At 42.5% G+C, this 21,533-nt stretch overlaps 1 protein-coding gene across 5 annotated transcripts in view; it reads left to right on the top strand.

The window, feature by feature from the left end:
• The window catches only part of METTL24 (methyltransferase like 24), a 173,710-nt gene that overhangs the window by 14,738 nt on the left and 137,439 nt on the right, over positions 1–21,533 (top strand). The window lies entirely within an intron of this gene.

The following is a 21,533-nucleotide window of genomic DNA, read 5'->3' as shown; positions in this document are numbered from 1 at the left end:
ATGCTTGCTGGCTGCATGTAAATCTTCTTTAGAGAAGTGTCTGTTCATGACCTTTGCCCACTTTTTAATGGGGCTGTTTTTTTCTTATAAATGTAAATTCCTTATAGATGCTGGATATTAGACCTATGTCAGATGCACAGTTTGCAGGCATTTTCTCCCATCCTCTACAGGTTGTTTGCCAACTCTGTTGATAGTTTCTTTTGCTATGCAGAAGCTCTTAAGTTTACTAGATCCCATTTGTCAATTTTTGCTTTTGTTGCGTTTGCTTTTGGCGTCTTTGTCATGAAGTGTTTGCTCGTTCCTGTGTCCAGGATAGTATTGCCTAGGCTGTCTTCCAGGGTTTTTATAGTTATAGGATTTACATTTAAGGCTTTAATCCATCTTTGGTTGATTTTTGTGTATGGTACAAGGAAGGGAGGAAGGGGCCTAGTTTCAGTCTTCTGTATATGGCTAGCCAGTTATGCCACAACATTTATTGAATAGAGAGTCCTTTCCCCATTGCTTGGGAAACACTAACTTGGGGTATATACATTCCAGGTATATACCCCAGTGGAAAAAAATGCTATCAATAAATTTCATTCCTCTCATTAACAGATCTGTATTACTAAAAATTGTGCACAATTACTATTTTTTAAATTTCATCAATAAAAGTTGTAGAAATTTATCTTTTTATATAAGTACCTATTTATTAATAATATTCTTGATTTTGCTTCTTGGCTCACAAAGTTTAAAGTATTTACTGTGTGGCTTTCTTCAGAAAATTTTTGTCAACCCCTGCTACAGAAGTGGCCTCAGGGCCCCTTAGCTGTGACTGTTGCAGGAGGGTGGGTGAGAAAAAACTTCGGTGGACCCAGTCATGTCCAGGAGACTCTCGTGCTAGAGTTTTTTTCATCTGCAGCATGAGAACAGTCTTTGACTTCCACAGGACACTGAGAATGTTTTAGGACTTTCTGACCGTTTATGGGAATGGCACCGCAAAGCCTCGAAGGTCATGAGTCCATTGTCATGCAGTGAACATTAAAGTGGTAAATCTTGGATTTGCCGCCTACTCCCTCTTACCCACCTTTATAACATAACCGTTGCATTGTTGGGCAGATTACAGTATGAAAGTCAGGTGATCTCATCTCTTCCAGCTTCTGGGGTCACCCTTTCCCTTAATACTTAAAATGGCTTGAACCGTGTCCTATAAGTTCAGTACCTTTTCTTCCCTCCAGTATTCTGATAATAATGGGGCTTACCTTTCCTGGTCATCTTTCTTTGAATTTCTGCTGCTAGCTCAGTGTTTCACCTCTGGCCACTGCTGTCTCCTCTTTGCTCTGCACTGCCCGCTTCTCTAATCTTCCAGAGTGACACCAACACAGGCCTTACTGAAGGTCTCAGGGAAAAGAAGGAAGATATCAACGTGATTCAAAACAGAAATCAACTAAAACCGATTAAAATTTTCTTGGCCATTGGGATTTCTTACAGCCTGTATTTTCTTCTTAGGCCTCTGCTCCATTGTTCCTGCCTTCTCTTATCTACACATCAATCCCTTTTCCATTTTCAAGCCTTCAACACCCCTACTCCCTACCTGACTCTAAAAAATAAATGTCATTTTCTTCCTCAGGCAATTTAGCTTCCTCTGTTTTCCCCTTTCCTTCCAGGCCTGTCCTAGACATGAATTATGCCACTCTGGCAGAAGGCAGAATTGGCTGCAGTGACTGTTTGTTTTCAATAATCCTGTTTCTCCTTTCCTCTCTACTATTAGACAATCCATAAAATGTGCTCAGCACAGTACCTTGTGCATAAGAAGCACTCATTATATGTTCATTGTTCTTATTATTAAGAGGATTGTGCCAACTTAGGCCCAGTGCTGGTCCCCTCATCCTAGCCATGGCTACTACTGTGTTGTGGTACAAGGGAAGTATATTATTAGTGGTACTTTGAGAGCAGCAATATATTGCTTCATGCAGAACCCCTTTTTCCCTTTCTACCTGTCTTCATTTTCTCCTTTGGCTTTTGGGATTCCTGGTGAACTATATTTATTTCCGTCTGCCATGGAAATGAGTACACAGAGGGTGATGACATAAACTTTAGGGTTCAAAAGTGCCCAGAAATGACCCAGCAATTTCATTCCAGGTATATACCTAAGATAACTGAAAACATGTTTACACAAAACTTGTCCATGATTATTCATAGGATCATTATCCATAGTAGCCAAAAGTTGGAAACCATCCAAATGTCTATCAGCTGACGAATGGGTACACAAGTTTCCCCATACAGGGGAAACTTACTCAGCTATAAAAAGAATGAAGCACTGATACATGCTACAACATGGATGAACCTTGAAACCTAGTGAAAAGTAAAAGCAATCACAAAAGGCCACATATTGCATTGCTCATTTTTTAATGAAATGTCCAGAATAGGCAAATCTAGAGAGACAGAAAGTAGATTAGTGGTTGCCAGAGGCTGGGGGTAGAGGGAAATGGGAAGCAACTGCTACTAGGAATGGAGTTTCTTTTTGGGGTGATGAAAGTATTCTGGAACTAGATAATGGTGTCAGTTGCACAAGCTGCATATATACTAAAAGCCACAGTGAAATGGTAAATTTAAAATAGTAAATTTTGTGGCATGTGAATCATATCTCCATTTTTCAAAAATGCTCAGAAGCCCATGGAATGCATGACAGGTGTGAAAGTACATGATTTTCTCTGTTCAGATAAAGAGAAATGAACTGTGAGCATACCCTGGGACCTCAGCCTGATGGTGCTCACTTGTGGGCACAGGCGTGTTCAGCAGAAACGTGGAGCCCACATGCTGGCCTCTCTAGGTAGCACCTGGCTTGGCCTCTCAGGAATCTTCTTCTGGCTGCTGGTGAACTTCATGGTGCTCCCTCTCCCAACAGCTCCCCAGGCATGGCAGACGCATTGCAGAATCAGATACACACAGCCCTGCATTAGAAACATAGGAGCTTGCTGTTTGCCAGGGCAGAGAGAGCTTCAAGCTGCCATCACTGTGAGCTTGCTGACCTCCTAGTGCATTAGCTTTTTGCACAAAGCACTGACACTGACCACCAGGGGGTTGTCAACAGATGTGGCCAGGAAGCTGTCAGCCCATTGCACCTCTTATACAAGGGAGCGCTTGTTCTGCTAAGGATTTCAGCTACCTTGGCCCTTCTTTCTCACCTTCATTCTCACCCAGATGACTGTTGTCACCTCATTCTGGTGACTTATGTGCAAGAAGCATCCTATGCATTTTGGAGGGCTTTTGCGTTAAAAAGGGAACAGCAGTTACAGTACCTTGCTTCTAGACAGCTCTTCCCAGCTTACAAAGGCTTGCTCTGTTGTTATCCCAAGTGATTCTCATCATAGCCTTATGAGTGAGATGGACGTTATTTCCATTCTACCAAGAAGGAATCTGGTTAAATTACTGGATTGAGATAAATTGCGATTATAATCCAGGTCACATGAGGTCAGATTTCATGTTCTTTCTGCTCTATACTGAGACTGCCTCTATGCTGAAATCTGGATCTCAGAAAAATATGTTGATTACTATACATTTTAGGTTTGATATTAAGGCTTCTTAGACATTTTCCAAATGAACGAATATATCTTAAAGCTTAATTTCAGCAATTTTGTCAGGTTAGAATTTCAAGTATGTCTTACATTTCTTAAAAACAAATTTGAACTGGTTATATAATTATGATAGGGCATGTCCTTTTGAATAGTGAATATTCATTTTGCTCAGAAATAGCAGAAAATGGCTTATTTAACTAATGTGCACTTAGAGGAACCTCAATCAGGAGCAGATAGCTACATCAGCTTTGAAATTGAAATGCTTGAATTTATTTGGATACCCTGGTTACAGAGAGTTGTTTTGGAAAATCCAAATGCCTGGGCCTTATTCCTGGACAGGGAATGTTCTTATTTATAAAACCAAACTACCAGCACAGATTGGAGCCTGTTGAACACATACAACGTTGCATCCTTTCTTGTTATGGTCATGTGTTGAGACAAGACACAGGAGAAAAGAGTGCTATCTATATGTATAATTCGTTATTTTAAAAACATAGGTAAGCCATGATGCTGACAATTAAAATAAATACATGTATATTTGTTCAAGCCATTAACTTAATAGGAAAAACAGACATGAAGTGCCCTTCATTTTTTTGAAAAAAAAAAAAAAAAAAGTTTTAATAATAAAACCATATAGGAGTGTGAGAAGTAGGGTAAGGGAAATTGGAAATTTACTTTTCTGTGTCTTTTATCTGAGGAATTCTTAGGTTATAGTTATTTTGAAACCCAAACTTTTCAGTGTAAAAATAGAAGTGAAGAAAGAGGAACATATTGGAGTCTGGAAAAAAAAATAGAGAGAGAACGTACAGCAGGAAGGCTGTGTACGAGGGAATGCTGTGTTCAGCCTCATCTCAGATTTCCTCCGTACTGTGGAGATAACCAGGATAGTGAAGACTTGAACTGAGGTCAGAACAGTGGTTCTCCATGCTTTTGAGTTACAAAATTTTGATGAAAACAATTTGATGGAAGCTGTGGACAAGTGTTCCAGAATTCTGAACATTTGCACACATGCACATTAATTTGCAGTTGATTTCAGCAGATTCATGATTCTCATGAAGGTCGCTCATGAAGAGTGGGTCAGAATTGGCCATAGGAGTTTTCAGATTACAGATACCTAGGTCTCCCCTAGCCCAGGGCTCCTGTGATGGACCACTCTGGCAGGGAGGCATGAGTGCCAGGTTAAGACGTGGCCAGGGATGGTTGTGATGGTTGATTTCTAAACTTGGGGTAGAGAGTTCAGTAACTGGAGTTCATCTTTAACTAAGAGCTGCCCCAGTGTGATGGGCTTCTCTCTCCCGGAATCACTTCACAGCTGGCTGGGCTGAACCCTCAGGAGGTGGACCTACTGTCCTGGACAACAGCCCCTAGAGTCAGGATCCCTCCTCTCCACCCCCATGCCCCTGCCCCTCAGCACCTCAGGCCTGGCCTAGCTCCATCCTCGTTGTGCCAGATGTGTGAGCACCTTGGACTCCTTAAGTTAGACCTTGAAGAAGAGCTGTGTTTTCTTTTCAGGATAGTGGCCAGTGGTTCCTCCCTCCTATTGATTTTTGTGTTGTTTCATTTGTAAATAAGTGCTTGTTCTATGCTGTTAAAATGTTGAATGCTAAAACAGTCTTTAAAGGTGGGAAAATTCATAGCTTCTTGAGAAAATAAATATAAAGGAAGTTATGGGTCATCTCTTCAACCTTGTCCACATCCTGGTTTATGTTCATATTCCTCCAGCTAGGCACCAACATTACTCTGGCAACTTCTAAGTTAATTAATAACATGGCACTGTCTCTATCTATACACTTGTGTCATGTCTACAATTGTTTAATTGACAAGTTGAATAGAAGCCCCATATCCAAAGTCACCAATGTGTAGTAATTGGTCAGTTATATACAATAAAATATGATTGAAGCAGTGAACCACAAAAACATATACATAGACCATCTATTTTAACTGAAAACATATACATGTACATTTGTTTGCCAATCTTTTGTTGTGTGTATTGCCCCTGGCTGGAGTTCTGATCTTTCTTGCACAAAGCCATCTATACTATATCACCCACCCTTCCCAGTTTTGGTTTCTTCAAAGTGGAGCAAGAATTTGACACTTGTAAAATAGTCTAAGTGCAGAACACCTCCAGATTTTAGTGATTTTGTTATTCTTTATTGCAGTTACCTCACCCATACCTAATGCACAGTATTTAGAAATGGCACCTAGCCTTTATTGACTTGTTTTTTCATAGGAAAGAGAACTCATTTTCTTTCTATGCACACATTTCATTGGTTTACCTAATGTTCAATTAAATTATGTCATTTCAATAACTTGTACAACTGATAGAAACTGGTTTGGGAGCAAGCCAAATGACTCCTAGGGGGAGAATGAACCAAGCTGTTAGCAGCAGGAGTACACAGATAGGGAAAATTCTGAGTTGGTTTTGTAGAGACAGATTAAGAGTGCTTCTATTGCAATATGTGTTGAAGAAAATAAAAGTTGTGGCACCATGTTTTAAGGTACACTGAAGCTACTTTATTTTACTTGTAAAATAAATTCCTATAAGGAGGAATGCACTTATTTAACTTTAAGAGAATCTGCACAACATCACTATCTAGAATGAATGCTTGGAAGTAGACCAGAACAGTTATGACCAGGAGGTTATCTCTGGGAGGTCATCTCTGTGGGATCAACCTCCCATGACAAACACTGTTTTCATCTTCACCTTTGCCAACTACTTTTTCTGCATTTAACCAATAAAATTTGCAGTAACAAATATTGATAGTTGCAAGGTTACATACCAACAGTCTTTGGAATTATGAAAGCTAACTTTCAATATTATAAACTAATTAGCTCAGTGCTGTTAAATGATTTGGACAAAACCTAACCTTAATGATTTCAAGTAGAGAACTTATACAGATTTAGCTTAAAGTTTATGATAACTGGTATGTAAATACTTAACTTTTTAATCTATTAAAACAAATGCTAATTTTTAATGAAGTGTTTTAAATTCTCAAAAATGTTTCCTTGTAGTTTTTCTCAGGGTTCCTGGTAACTACTTGTCATCTCTGGTTTTAATTTTAATTTGAACAAAGATGAATCAAAGACATGTAGGGGTTTTTGTTATTGTTGTTTTGCTTTGGCTTTGTTTTTTGAGACAGAATCTTGCTCTGTTGCCCAGGCTGGAGAGCAGTGGTGTGATCTCGGCTCACTGCAACCTCCACCTCCCACACTCAAGCAATTCTCCTGCCTCAGCTTCCTGAGTAGCTGGTATTACAGGCATGCACCATCACGCCCAGCTAATTTTTGAATTTTTAGTAGAGATAGAGTTTTGCCCATGTTGGCCAGGTTGGTCTCAAACTCCTGACCTCAGGTGATCTGCCTACCTCAGCCTCCCAAAGTGCTGGGGTTACAGGTGTGAGCCACCACACCCAGCCGACATGTAGGGTTTATAATAATTTATTTCCACCCAAAGAAAGAGTATGTATATTTAGCTAGATTAAGGTATTACTATGAAGTCCAGTTAGTGAATTTCCCTACTTTCTTCCAAAGTCATTAAAACAAATTGTCCTCAGCCCTGAGGATTATATCATGTTCTCTCCTCCCTGGCATTTAAATCAATGTAAAAATGTCCCTTGGAATCATTTCTGTGGGGGACTGTAAAAGCAGTAAAACACATGGCATCTTCACAGGGCTTGTAGTCTGGTTAGAGAAACAAGATTGACGCACTTGAAACATTATACCAAATGTTTGATTAAGTATAAAATGGGAAGTAAAAGTAATAATTGCTGAAGCACCTGCTTTGCATGGTCTATTTTGCACATAGTAGAGGCTTGAAGGATTAGGAAATTTGAGGGAATATGTGGAACTAAAACTAGAGTCTGAAGAATAAGTGGAATCTGAACTGACTAGTGAATAAGCAGGAGAATTCTGGGCAGGAGGAAAAGTGTGTTAGGGTCATGATGCACCAGGACTTGTTTTGTAACTGGAATTTCCGTGTGGTCTATCTGGGCACTTCCTAACTTCCCTGAATCTGATCTTGACATTGACTTGTCTTTGGTTATACTTTTCTTTCCCTATCCAAGAATCTGCATAAGACCAATGGTCTGTTCTAGCCTACCATTCAATCTCTGATGGTGTGACATTGGGAAAGTGCTGTAGGGGTACATTCATAATGATAACCACCTCTTTTTTATTATTCTGTGCACTCTTTTTTTTCTAACTTTTATTTTAGGTTCTAGGGTACACGTGAAAAGCTCATATCACAAGGGTTTGTTGTACAGATTATTTCATCACCCAAGTATTGAGCCTAGTACCCAATAGTTATTTTTCCATTCTTCTCCCTTCTCCAACCCTCTACCCTCACTCAAGTAGACTCCAGTGTCTGCTCTTCCCTCCTTTGTGCCTATGAGTTCTCATCATTTAGCTCCCACTTCTAAGTGAGAACATGCAGTATTTGGTTTTCTGTTCCTGCATTAGTTTGCTAAGGATAATGGCCTCCAGCTCCATCTATGTTCCTGCAAAAGATATGACCTTTTCTGTTTTATGGCTGCATAATATTTCATGGTGTATATGTACCACATTTTCTTTATCCAGTCTGTCACTAATGGGTATTTAGGTTGATTCCATGTCTTTGCTATTGTGAATAGTGATGTGGTGATCACGTGCATGTGTCTTTATGTAGAATGATTTATATTCCTCTGGGTACATACCCAATAATGCGATTGCTGGGTTGAATATTAGTTCTACTTTTAGCTCTTTGAGGCATCACCACACTGCCTTCCCTAACAGTTGAACTAATTTTCACTCCCACTGACAGTATGTAAGTATTCCCTTTTCTCTGCAACCTCGCCAGCAAATGATAACCATCTTTTTTTTTTTTTTTTTGAGGCAGAGTCTTGCTCTGTCACCCAGGCTGGAGTGCAGTGGAGCGATCTCAGCTCACTGCAAGCCCCGCCTCCTGGGTTCACCCATTCTCCTGCCTCAGCCTCCCAAGTAGCTGAGACTACAGGCGCCCACCATCATGCCTGGCTAATTTTTTGTATTTTTAGTAGAGATGGGGTTTCACCGTGTTAGCCAGGATAGTCTCGATCTCCTGACTTCGTGATCTGCCCACCTTGGCCTCCCAAAGTGCTGGGATTACAGGCGTGAGCCACCGTGCCCAGCCGATAAACATCTTTTATAGAGTGCCTTTTAGGAGGTGCTTGCATGAATCAGGATAGGCTACATTATGATGCAGTAACAAACATTCACGTGGATGTTTGATTTCAAATTTCAGTGGATTAAAATGAAGAACTTTTATTTCTTGCTATGCTACGTGGCCATTGTGGGTTGGTAGGGATGAGAGGCAAGGTCTCAGCTTGTTGCTGTCATTCAGGGGCTTGGGCTGGCCCCTGCCTCTACTTACATATACCACTGCCACTCATCAGAAAGGCCCAAATCCTTTCCCCTGACACATTCTAATCCTCCTTTTCAACTCACTAAGGATTCATCCTCCATGACATTTTCAGAACCACTAGTGAACTTTTTAGTGTGTTCTGTATCTTCTGGAGAAAGAATGTCATGGATTTCTTACCTGTTGCACTGAGTTTATCAGTGCAAGACAGCCATTTTGGTTTTTACCTGGGAATCCTTTCTGAAGTACTACTGGGCATGCCATGTCTATATTATCAACTAGCTTTGGGGAAGATAAAACTCAGACCTGGGATGGAGGCAGCATGGGGTAGTGGAGCAAGTATGGGACCAGCAGCCTAGAGGCCTGGGCCAGAATCCATCACTGTCACCTCCTACCTGGGTGACTTTGCCATGTCATTTCACCTCTCTGAACTTCATTTTCTTCAATTATAATATGAAGCAGCTAGTCTTGATTATTATTAAGGTCTCTTTTAATGCAAAGACCCCCTACCAGTACAGTAGGTGCAGTGTAGGCCCAGCTACTTGGGAAGCTGAGGCAGGAGGATCACTTGAGTCCAGGAGTTCAAGTCTAGCCTAGGCAATATAGTGAAACCCTAGTCTTAAACATTTTTTTCATAAAAAAAAAAAATACAATGATTCCCTACGAGTACAAAACAAGTAAAATTTAAAGCTTGAAATTGTTTGTGTCTTTTGGATTCTGTAACTGCTTTTTTCATTTTAAGTTTTTACTTATGGATGGAAGGTCGTTTTTCTTTAATGAAAGGAATATTAGTCATTTCTCATACAATTAAGAAATATATTCAAGATTTCATCAGCTTAGATCTGCTATGTTGTACAGTTTGTCACCTCTACTCTCGTTATTTCCAATCTGAAATGGGGAGAGGGGCCTGGGCAGAGGTCAGTAGCCACTTTGGCAGCTTCGCTTCTAACCTTGGAGATTCTTGCTCCCATTCACCAAAGGATCCTGAGTCCAGAGAGTTCCACAGCAGCAAACCCGATCAGAATGGATTGACTTCCAAAAAGGTCTGCTTCCTTCAGCAATTCTTCATGTCCCTGAAAAAGGCCACTTTGTAATAAAGACTGTGGATTTTTCCTTCCATTTAGGGTTGAGGTTGAAATACTTTTGGTTCCAGAGGTGTCCATTCGACTCTGCCTGCCTTGTTCTGCCCTGGTGGCAGCTTCCCAGAGATTCAAAAGAAGCTTTTATGTGGCTTCTCCTAACTTGTCAGCTACTATAACTTATAGTGCATTCAGACATAAAAATGTTCTATAAATATAGAGTCATGCAAGGAATGTCCTAGAACCAGAGCGTTATCTCTAACTGTCAGGTAGGATTTACTGAGACTACCAAATACTTTATCACTGTCAAAGGGCAAGAGAGTAGGATAGGTCAGTATGAAACATGAATAATATGAAAATGACAGAAGAGTTAATGGATGAATGAATGCTGAGAACTGAGAAATACATACATGTATACATGCACGGTTATGTGCAATCAATGACATATTCAGTGGGATGTGATAGCCCCATGAGGAAACCGCTGCTACTCTTTAACCATGTGGTAAATGGTGTGTGGCTTTGCTCTCCCCCATACCCCAACCCCTGGGCCTGTCTACTCATGGCAGAGCACTTTATGTCCTGCTTGCTTTCGTCCTGTCTCAGAGGAGAGGATTCAAGCATCATCCAGTGTCTACAGCTGGTTTCCAAGAAAGGCTTTGCTTCCCATCAATGTCCTGTGCCACGTGCGGCCTCTGTCCCCTCGTCAGCCTTTGGGGTGGCTGTGGGATGCTGCTGCTCTGTGTTTTGGGTGCTCTCTGTGTCCTCTGGGATGCATTCTTTCTGCCACGATCCCCGTTCTCCTGCACTTGCTGACTAGGTGAGGCATTTTAATTCTTTTCCATGATAAAAATCACTTCTGGTTTACAGCCTGGAAAGGAAACACTTTCTCTGGTTTGAATGAAGTTGAGACTGATGTGGGCTGAGAGCCACCAAAGAGACCTCGGGGAGCCCCGTGGACCCCCTGGGTTGCAGGTTCTCTTGTGGGGAAGATGGAGATTGCTGTGCAGGTGTTGCGGGAAGACCCCCCTTTCCTCTGTTTTCTCTCAGGCCCCCCTTTTCCTGTTCTTGTCTCCATTCCTCTCCCCACTTTTTTTCTGTCTGGCTTATTTACTTATAGAGAACACTACTCTAAAATGAAAATAGAATATATAACTTCTAAATTACTCTTATTAAAAATGATGAAATACAGAAAATCTGAGAATGACAACATGTAGAGGGTGGGTGGGAAAAATAAAAAGAAAAGCCTCAAAATAAAAGTATAAATAAAGTAATGTAAATGCACTTAAGTGTGTCAGTTATCAAGAAATACAACTATTGAAGGGAAAAGTTTATAAAATTAAATCAACTAAATGCTGTATACAAAAGAGGTATTCAAAGTAACATAGGTTAAAAATCAAGGCCGGGCATGGTGGCTCACACCTGTAATCCCAGAACTCTGGGAGGCCGAGGTGGGCAGATCATTTGAGGTCAGGAGTTTGAGACCAGCCTGGCCAACATGGTGAAACTCCATTTCTACTAAAAGTACAAAAATTAGCACCCAGCTGTAATCCCAGCTACTTAGGAAGCTGAGGCAGGAGAATCACTTGAATCTTAGAGGCAGAGGTTGTAGTAAGCCGAAATCATGTCACTATACTCCAGCCTGAGCAAGACTCCCCTCAAAAAATACATAAATAAATAATATAATAAAATAAAAATCAAGTGAAAAATATGCCAATAAAATACAAATCTCAAATAAAAACATGGTTTACAAATATCCACAGGCAAAATTATAAGGCAAGAGGCATTAACTGGAGCAAACTGGTGGCTTTTATGTCCTCCCCACCCTCTGCCAACCCCCGTTTCCCTTTGGTTTTAACAGCAACTCAGGATCCCAAGCATGTTTGAAATGGGTTTATAGGGATGCAGCAGACCTTCCTCCTGGTTACACCGATGTCTCAGGGCTGGTAAATGTTTGGAGGAAGGGTAACTGACTGAAGTAAGTCGATGAACATAGCAGATTGGTGTTGATTCAGATGAAGTTAAACTTTTAGGATTCTGAGTTTCAGAAAGTCCAGGTAACCTTACGTATTTTGAATAGGGTGTGTATACATGTGGAGGCAGGGTGTGTGAGAGAGACAGACAGAGACAAGAAGAGGCAGAGAGAGAGATAATCCTTACAAATATGGTTAGTGTTTTTCTAAATTCCCTTTGCTTTCCTAGGCACACTTTCTTTTTCTTTTTTCTTTTTTTTTTTTTGATAAATGTTGTCCTTCTGTTGCCCAGGCTGGAGTGCAGTGGTGCGACTGTAGCTCACTGTAACCTTGAATTCCTGGGCTCAAGCGATCCTCCTACCTCAGCCTCCCAAGCAGCTGAGACTACAGGCGTGTACCACCACGCTTGGCTAATTTTATAACTTTTAATAGAGATGAGGGTCTTGCTTTGTTGCCCAGGCTGATCTTGAACTCCTAGCCTTAGGTGATCCTCCCACCTCAGCCTCCCAAAACTCTAGGATTACAGGCCTGAGCCACCGTGCCCGGCCCAAACATTCTTATATAAACTTACTTTCGTAAGAAAACTGAAACTCGTCCCTCCTTTCCAGGTTGATGTGCTACCTCAATGAAACCCGTAATTTGACATCTGAAACTTTACTATGTATGCAGACACTGTATAGTTTCTACCTCATGAAAACAAGTGAAAACCTTGGCTTTCACTGGATCCACTCTAGGTATATGGCTTCTCTTTTTATTGCCTATGATAAAAATTTAAAATATATTACGTTTTATTCTCTTAGCCATCCCCTGGTGTGTTTCAGTCTGGCTCACATTTGAACCATTTTGACCTACACAGAAAATGTGGTGAATTTAAAGATGTCAGTTTAAGAACAAACTCCAACTCAAATTTGTTTAGCCACTCTTTCCAACTTATCAAGATAACTTAGAGGATAAATCCAGAGCTGAGTGTTTATTCCTTCTTGTCTTATATTTTTTATTCCTTCCTAAAAGTTATCAGGGCCTGCTTGAATTATAGTGCATTTTTTCTTGTCAGAGCTGATTTGATTTCTGGCTCCCCTGCCTCCCAGCCTACCCTCTGTGTCATGCTGCAGAGGCGGCAGATTGGCGCTCTGGATTTGAATTTCAGCATGCCTGCTGTCTGCTGCCAGAGACATTTAGCAGATGGGCTTGCAGAGAGAGAGCTGGGTCTTGACAGGGAGGGGGCCTCAGGGGAAGAGGCTCCTATGGGACGGGCTGGCTCTGCCCATTCTCACCTTGCTGTTTTGACCCTGGCCCACTACTGGGTCTGTCACAAGATTAGCAGAGGCTCAGTTTTTTTGTTGTTGTTGTCTTTAATATCCAGCACTTTGCTTATGATGCATATGGGTGTGGAATTCTTCAAGTTTTCCTCTGAGGGGTCTGCAAAGCTTCTTGAATCTTTAGGCTATATTTTCCATCATATTTGGGGGTCTTTCAGTCATTCTTTCTTCCTTTTTTTTTTTTTTTTGAGGCAGGGTCTCACTTTGTCACACAGGCTGGAGTGCAGTGGCACAGCCTTGACCTCCCAGTCTCAAGCAATCCTCTCACCTCAGCCACCAGAGTAGCTGGGATTACAGCTGGGATTTACTACCATGCCTAGCTAGTTTTTGTATTTTTGTAGAGACAGGGTCTCGCCATGTTGCCCAGGCTGGCCTTGAACTCCTGAGCTCAAGTGATCTGCCTGCTTCAGCCTCCCAAAGGGCTGGGACTGCAGGTGTGTGCCATCGTGCCTGGCCCCATTATTTCTTTTTTTTTTTCCTGCACTGCATTCTTTCTTCCCCTCCTCTGGAATATCAGTGACATGAATGCTAGACCTCTTGGTATTGCTGCACAGGTCCCCAAAGCTCTTCCCGCCCTGCCCACAATAATTTTTCTCTCTGTTTTTCACATTGGATACTTTCTATTGATCTGTCTTCAGGTTCACTGGCTCTTTCTTGTGTCAAATTCTTTCTGCTATTGAATTCATCCCCTGAGATTTTATTTCAGTTATTGTATTTTTCTGTTCTGGAATTTCCATTTGGCTCCCTATGCTTCCTATTTCTTTGCTGAGACTTTCTATCTTGCCCTTGGTTTCAAGCATGTCCACCTTTACTTCATGGATTATTTTGTAATTGTTGCTCTTAAGTCTTTGCCAAAAATTTCAACATCTGTATCAGGCCTACGTTGGCATCTGTTGATTGTCTTTTTCCCACAAAAGTTGGGATTTTCCTGATTCTTCATATGCTTAGTAGTTTGGGACTGTATCCTGAAAATTTGAATATTATAAGGCCGAGTTTTGTTTAAATACTGTGGATAATGTCGATATATTTGTTTTAACAGGCAGCTATCCTGGTTGGGTCCAGGCCTCAAGTTCCCACCAGCCTCCTGTGGGTTGTAATTTCCATGTCAGCGCTGTTTTCAAAGGCTTTGTAGGGGTTTCACCTCTGTCCCATGTGTATCCCACCTAGTGGCCAGTCTGGGGCTTGGGCAGAGGTCTGTCTGTTAGCTCCAGAGGTCCATCTATTAGCTCAGTTCTCAGTCTTTACTGTGCCAGGCAGGATCAGATCCACACATGCACAGTTCTAGAGTGAGCCCAGGTGCTTTACAAACCCATTAATGGGGCTGCCTTCCCAAGCTACTCCTTCTCCCCAGTTTCCCCAGTATTATCCAGTTCCCTGCGGTTTTTGAATCTGTGACCAGAAAGTTTGAGCTTTTACCCCTGCTTTGCCTACGCTCTGCTTCACACTTGCTGTGACTGTGCCTGAGTCCAAGGCCAAGCTGTGGGAAGAGAGAGACAGAAATAGTCAATGAGGATTCACCCCACTGTCTGGGGTCCACTGCCTCAGACAGGAGAGGAAACTTCCATTTTCGCAGAGTTCTAGGTACCTTCAGGCCCCCACTGTGGCTTCTACCATCTTAGTGGGATTACTTGAAAGAACGGAGAAAGGAAAAAAAAGGAGGAAAAGTGAGGATTTCCTCTACTCTCCCTGAGCATCGGGAGACGCCCCGCCTCCTGGAGCCTGAACTGCGGGGCTGCTCCTGGTGCTTCCTGGCTGCGCCAGTGCCCACCACCGGTGCCAGGCAGCCTAGAGTAGGGGCGGGCAGGATACCAGAAGGAAAAGCAATGGTGACCTGGCTCCTAGTTTCGAGGTACTTTGAATTCTGGTCTTCTTCTCCAATCTGCCTGCTACTGTTTACTTTTCAGATTCCTCAAATAACCACTCTGTGCATTCTGTCCAGGTTTTACTGCTGCATTCCGTGGGAGGCGCGGGGTGGGAGTGTGCTTACCCAGAGCGGAAACTGAGATCCTTTGTTTTTAAATGAAATTTTTGCATGGGTTACCTGAATTTTAAACATCACTGCACAATGTATAACTGATTCTTGCTCTTTCTGAAGCAGGGCCGGGTCTGAGAAACAGGCCAATTACAGGAGAATGCTGAGGGGAAGGCACATGAACTGCACCCAGCACTCCCCGCCCGCAGCCTTCAGAAGCGCTGGGCACACACTGAGGGCGTTACAGAAACGTAACGGCAGTGCTCACAGCCTCAGCCAGGGCTGGAGTCATGTTCTGTCCAGATACCATTTTGTGCCTCTCCCTCCCCCAACTACTCCCACCCCTACCCCCTCTAAAAAGGAATAAACAATTTCCGTCAGTCATTGTTTCCTGCCCACTAACAGATGCTCTTAATTAGCACAAAATTGCAGCAAAATTGCTAAATAAATCTATTTTCCTTGTTTGGGATTTGTTTCTCCCAGAAAGCTTAGGCTTCTCTATCGTCAACACATCAACACACACTCACTTTATTGTTGAGTTGGAGTCGAGGACTCACAACCTAGTTCCTTGTTCATTTCCACGCACACAACTGTGATGCACAGAATTCATGGTTAGCCATCTTTCCCAGCAGAAAACTGCTGGTTTTAAAGCGCTTCAGGAGCTCACTGGGGTGGGAACATGCATTTGGGAGTATTGAAACTTTATAAAAACTATCCCAAACACTCTATCAGTTATCTATCATGATAAAGAAACTGATCATTGACATTAGTCATCATATAATTTCATCCTCCAAAGGACTGTAGCCTTGAAACACAGAGGAATGGGACATTAGAAGCATCCTTTTGGTTTATTTTATACAAAAAATGTAGAAACATGCTTGTAAAGCTGATGGTGGCACTATTTTTTGGTAATTTCTTCATGGGCTGCCTGAGGTCATTCATGAGTGTGATGATATGGTCTGTGAAGGAGGAAGCTGTTATTCCAAATTTTACAACAAAGAAAGCTTTTGCATAATGCAGAATCGATAGCTCTCTTTTCTAGGGCATGAGTGGGCCTGCTTTTTTTCCTGTAAATTGTTTAAATGCTACATGGTCTTGAATTAATATATTTCTGTTATGTACACGAGTGTAAGCTGGTAGGCAAAGGAGTATTTTAAAAGATTGCTTTTTTTTGGCATTATCTTTTAGGAGTAAAATCTTGGAATTCAGCTTCATGGCTTGAGAGAATCACTTTCTTTTTTTCAAGAAACAAAACTTTATGCTGAGATCACAAATGATAAAAATATCCCAAAGCCTCATGGCTGTGCTTGTTGCAGTCTTTTTGAGTCAAATCCATTATCTCCATGCACTAAATGACTCAGTGATCACTTTTTACCCTTCGGGAAGTAGAATCTCCAATATCTGCAAAATAGCCACTAAATAACATGAACTAGTTGTGTATGGAATCTTCTGCTGTCCTTAATCTGAATTTTTGGAATTTTTCTCTAGTAATGAAAACATTTGCCTCTCATTAGAAGAAGCCTGCTCACTTTTCAATGCACATTTTCTGAACAAGTAGCCAGATAAGGCCTTTGCAAAACTGAAAGGAGGCTGCTTCCTTACCTTGGAAATCAGGACCACGCCTGCCCTGAGAAATGCTTTTCTGAGGTGGGGCAGACCCCTTTGTATGAATGCCCTGGTGGTTTAGAAATAGGGGGGGTCCCCACTCCTGCAGGAGCTCAGGAACAAAGCTGCTTCTCTGTGGCAACTCATTGTAATACCTCATTTGACATTTCAGCTCAGGCCTGCTGGGGACAGACAAACAGACCAATCCAAAATGGTGTTATTTCCAGCCACCTTTGCTTAAGCTGCTGCTTTACCTGTCTGAAGAGGAAGTACAGGTGGCAGGCAGGATTGGGAATCCACGTTCGCACCTCCTGGGAGCAATAGGGGTGGCGTTGTTATGGCCACTTGATATTTGAAGCATGTGGATGATAGGCATTTAATGTACCCTGGCATTTAGGGAATTGTTTGGAGTAAAATCACAATGATTAAAAAAAGCTTTTAAAAGGGGAAAGATGATTTTTGTCCTTTTCTATTTAACCTGCCATTGATGTTCTAAGGTGCTCAGAGAATTCTCTTTGTGGAAATTTGGGAAGGACAAATGTTGATGTATACACTAGAGAATTAAGATAAATGATAATTGAAAGAGATGATAAAAGCTAGTGGTTTCCATGGGGAAATAATCACAAACTGCTGTCAGACTGATTCCAATAAGAGCATTGCTTTATGTGAAATGTTTTTTAAACAGCTCAACCAAAGCATTAAGCCAGAGCACTTCTGAGGGCATCTATTTGCGGTGTTTCTATTATATCCCCATCTGAGACTCCTCAACTTAACATTATTCACTGTTCCAGCTGCTGTGCTTAGCTTCTTTGTGGTCAACACTCAGTAGGAAATGAAAAATATTAGGTTGCAAGAAGAATACTATTTGCGGACCCTTAAGATAATTCTATAGTTTCACCATATTGATTTACCATATGGATTCTAAATGATTGATCTGTGAAGTTACTTTTGTGTGTTAGCTCAGGTTAAATGCTACTATTGTGTTTAAGGTGTCTCTTTAATAATGCTGAAAAGAATTTTGATGTGCTTTTGGGCTTCTAGTCGTGGAGACTGCTTCCCACACTCTGCCTTTGTATTTTCAGGCATTTATTTTGGAGTAATACTCAGGCGCTGCACCTTTTTGTGCCCCCAGTGTACCCTGTAGAGATCTCTGTCAGAGCCCCTATAGCCTTTATGGCATTTGTTGGTTTACACAGCTGTGGCCTATATTAAATTGTAACACAGAGCCTGGCATGTGGCACAAATGCCCACTGAATGAATGAGTGACTCCTTGATCAAGTCTCACTGCCTCTTTCCAAAGAATGCTGGAACAAGAAGCCTTCCATTTGCCCCTGCTGGCCCAACCTCCACCCTGCTCCACCCCGGGAGGCTGACCTGCAGGGACCAAGCACAGCCTCAGTCTTCCCTGTTTTCCCTTTGAGTTTGGCCAACAGAAGGCAGGAGATTGGTGGGTGGGGCAGACAGGGTGGAGTATGTAATCGGATTGGCTGTATTCCTGTACTACAGACTTCTCCATATAGTTCCCTTTAGGCTTTTAGGATTTTACTCCCTTACAAGCGTAAGGGCTCTCCGGTGTTACCAGACACAGGTATTGCATTATTTATTCCTTATTGGTTTCCTTAAGCCCTGCCCACACCTTTGTAAATAGCCTTTTTGTTAAATTCTCTCAAATTAGCCAGTTTGAATGAGCCCACTGGATCCTGCTGGGACCCTGACTGATTGCCCAAGTCACCCAGATGACAACATTGGTTATCATCTAGGTGTAATACCTTTCCTCACTCATCATAAGCATACGGCCAACACTTTTAACAAAAGACAGGTGAACAAGAGAAAAGCATAACAAATTTATTTAATCAAAGTTTTACATGACATAGAAGCCTTCAGAAATGAAGACCTAGAGATACAGGGAAAATGATCTATTTTAATGCTTAGGTTCCATGAAGATGGACAGCTACATGGAAGTGTGATTGGACAAAAGGGTCTGATCTAATGGTAATAGACTGAGCGGGGAGCCCCAGCAAGGCCTGTCTGTTCAGCTTCCTCTTGGTCTCTCTGTGTAGCGTTTCTTCCTCCTGGGTATGGGGCAAGATCTCTCTGGAACAAAGGTATTCCCCAAGAAGGGAGAGAGTGACCTTTGTAGATTTTATGGCTTACTTTGGGGAAGAGGGTCTCCAGTTTCTCTCACCTGCCTTGCAGAAGAGGAATTCTGGTTTCTAGAACTCACTTTGGGGAAGAAAGAGGAGTGAGAGACAGGAGGGCCACAGAAGATCAGAGAGAACTTGCCTTTGAGGCCCATCCAATGTCATTTTGAGACAGCCAAGTATAAAGGGGATCCCAGAGAAACTGACCAGCCTGCACACTGGGAGGAATGCACAATGGGCCAGAGCCCCCGGGAAGTTTGCACCGTTTGCAGTGGGGAGGAGCCTGGCCTCTCCTCTTCTGGAGTGGAAACTGGGATTCAATCTATGAGGCAGGAAGCCAGCTAGAAGAACTTTTGCTTTGCTGAGAGTCCCTGTTTCCCTTTTTTTCCTTTTTGCCCAGTAAATTCCATTTTTCTCACCCTTCAAGGTGTCTGTGAGCCCAGTCTCTCATCGTCATCTGACAAAGACCCCATTTTACCTGAACTAAGGAGAAAGTCCTACAACACTTTAAAGTTCATACCATGCCAAAGCACAAGACTTTGGGGAATCATATTCTGAGCCCCAACAACATCATAGTCTGTCTCCCTTGCATTATTTCAGTAAACCCCCTCTTCTAGGCCAGCCTACCTCTGAATTAGAATCAGCTGGAGCAGGAGTCAGCAAACTACAGCTTGCAGGCCCAATCCAGCCTGCTGCCTGTTTGTGTAAATGGAGCTTTATTGGAAGACAGCCATAACCATTTGTTTACTTACTGTCTATGGCTGCTTTTGAGCTACAACAGGAGGCAAGGAGTTGCAACAGAAACTATGTGGCCTGCAAAGTCTAAAACGTTGGCTATTTGACCCATTATAGAAAAGATTTGCCAACTCCTGATTTTGAGGAAAACCATGACATGTGAACTTCATCATTTTCATCCAGGGACTCCTGGGCCAGATGCTCGGGGCCCTTGTGAGTGGTCCATGACAGTGAAGTGGGAGGTTTTGAACCCTGGGCCTAGCTGAGTGCTCCTGGGACATGATGTTGCTGTGCTGGCTGCTGCAGCAACCTGGGAAGCACTCACTCTGTCAGTGTGACCAAGCAGGACTGGAGGCATTTGTGTTTAAATGTGTTGATAATTTATGATTTCAGAATCGAATAATTTCCTAAAGAGAAGACTCTCCGGAATATTTTAGCATTTTACTATCGAAGTGATTTTGTACATATCTATCTTCCCCACCTGACCATGAGTGCCTCTTGGGAGAACCTGGGTTTTAGTCATATCTGTATTTACCAGTGCCTGGCACAGAGTGGCTAAGGCTCAATAAATATTGTTTGACCAAATGGTAATCAACATCGAATTCAGAGAAGGAAAAAAGAAATGAGGGTGTGGGAGGCATTAACTGGGAAGATGTATGACTTAATGTTCTCCAGCTCTCTTACTAGAGTCTCTGCCTGCTCAGCCTGCACAGAACAAGAAGAGCTATAAGAAAAGGCTCTTCTTCCAGAAGGTGTCCCTCAGGGAAGACTGGCTACATGATTCGTGGGCCCAGTATAAAATGAAATGCAGGGCCTCTTGTTCAAAAATTATTAAGAATTTTGACTGACTCTAGGCACACTGCCTGTGAGTTAGCCATGCTCTGCAAGGAGCAGTAATAAAAAATAATAAAATTACTAAGAATTTCGAGACAGCATCAGCAGTGCATTAAACTGAGCATGGCCTCCTAAGACTGCACAGGTTGAATGCCCATACAGCTGGCCCTGCCCTGTGGGTTCCTGAAAAAAGAGGCAGCCTGCGGGAAACCAGGGAGGCCTCCTTCAATCTAGAGGGACTGCGTGGGGCTTAGCCCCCACAAGGGCAGTACAGGCTGTGGGGATGTGAGACTGTGGGCTCTACAGGGATTCTGCAATGGTGTGTGTCTAATAATGCCGAAACTGAATAACCCTTGATCACTTCCAAAGCGCTCGCATTGATCTCAGATCCCCATGTGAGAATGTATTCCTCTTCCCCAAACCCAGATGGTCTGGCTTCACATAGACTAACCTTGTTCCCCACTACTTCCCTGTTTTCTATGTAACCCCGAGTCACTTAGGCCACCCCATCTAGGGGCAACAAACCACATTTGTACTAAAGCATCTTATGGCTGGCCTGTCTAGATGTTTCTTTTCTGGGTGCAGACAGTTCCCACCACAGTACCTGACTGGAGAACACTGTGTATATGTGAATGATCCCTTTATCTTGCCCCCAGAACCCTCCCCTGCCTACTTCCTCACCATAAAAAGGGGTTTAGGGGTCCATTCTCACTACACTGCAGGAAACCTATGCTATGACACCCAAAGCCTTTCCTGGCACTAGACATTGACCCTGCCAGCTGCTGGAGCTCTCCCTTCCCCCAGCCCTTCCCCACCCTGCTTGAGCTCTCCCACCCCTGGGAATTGCAGCGAACCTCCTGGAGGTCTACCGGTGCTGACAACTATAGGTAGGGAGTTTTGAGCTCTAATAAGGATTTCCTGACTAGTGCCCCCTTTTTACTGGAGGGGCT

This window comes from Symphalangus syndactylus, chromosome 2 (genome assembly GCF_028878055.3).
Source record: "Symphalangus syndactylus isolate Jambi chromosome 2, NHGRI_mSymSyn1-v2.1_pri, whole genome shotgun sequence".
Taxonomy (NCBI): domain Eukaryota; kingdom Metazoa; phylum Chordata; class Mammalia; order Primates; family Hylobatidae; genus Symphalangus; species Symphalangus syndactylus.
Note: the sequence above shows the minus strand (reverse complement) of the source record. Positions and strands in the feature narration are given on the sequence as shown.